Source organism: Ipomoea triloba, chromosome 16 (genome assembly GCF_003576645.1).
Source record: "Ipomoea triloba cultivar NCNSP0323 chromosome 16, ASM357664v1".
In the NCBI taxonomy this organism is placed as follows: Eukaryota; Viridiplantae; Streptophyta; class Magnoliopsida; order Solanales; family Convolvulaceae; genus Ipomoea; species Ipomoea triloba.
The window spans coordinates 4,026,544-4,027,510 of NC_044931.1; positions in this window are offsets into that span (position 1 = coordinate 4,026,544).

Genomic DNA, 967 nt, shown 5'->3' on the forward strand with positions numbered 1-967 from the left:
AGACTTACATTTCCTTATTTTTCATGCACTTTACCGCTTTTTTTAGGAAATGGGAAGAACCTAAGAGCAAGGCTTGAAAAGCAATTATGAGGAAGAATCACAAGCAGAACAATGGCAAGAGGAGAACCACCACCTCCACCACCATAAGTTGAACCTAATGCAAGAGGAACAAGGGTCCTCCGAGGCTTAACTCATGAACAATTGGCGCTTGTGGACGTGTAGAAGTTAGAGAATTTAATTGGAATAAAATACTTTNAAGCCTTGAAAAGGAATTATGAGGAATCAAGCACAAGCCAAACAATGGCAAGAGTAGAACCACCACCTCCACCACCACAAGTTGAACCTAATGCAAGAGGAACAAGGGTCCTCCGAGGCTTAAGTCATGAACAATTGGCGCTTGTGGATATGTATAGGTCAGAGAATTTAATTGGAGAAAATACTTTGATCCGAGTGTGCTAAGGGTATTTGGGTTTGAAGACATGGTAAATCGGTTGCTAAGACAACCGCAATGGAGCAAAGTATTCGAATGGAGAGGACCGACATATACTCCGGTTACCTATGAGTTTCTTGCTTGAGATGTGTCCCACTAAAACATTAGGTTCCCTATGCGTGGAGTACAGACTTACATTTCCTTATTTTTCATGCACTTTACCGCTTCTTTTAGGAAATGGAAAGAACCAAAGAGCAAGCCTTGAAATGGAATTATGAGTAAGCGTACACAAGCCAAACAATGGCAAGAAGAGAACCACCACTTCCACCACCACAAGTTGAACCTAATGCAAGAGGAACAAGGGTCCTCCGAGTCTTAACTCATGAACAATTGGCGCTTGTGGACGTGTAGAAGTTAGAGAATTTAATTGGAGTAAAATACTTTGATCCGAGTATGCTAAGGGAATTTGGGTTTCAAGACATGGTAAATCGGTTGCTAAGACAACCGCAATGGAGCAAAGTATTCGAATGGAGAGGA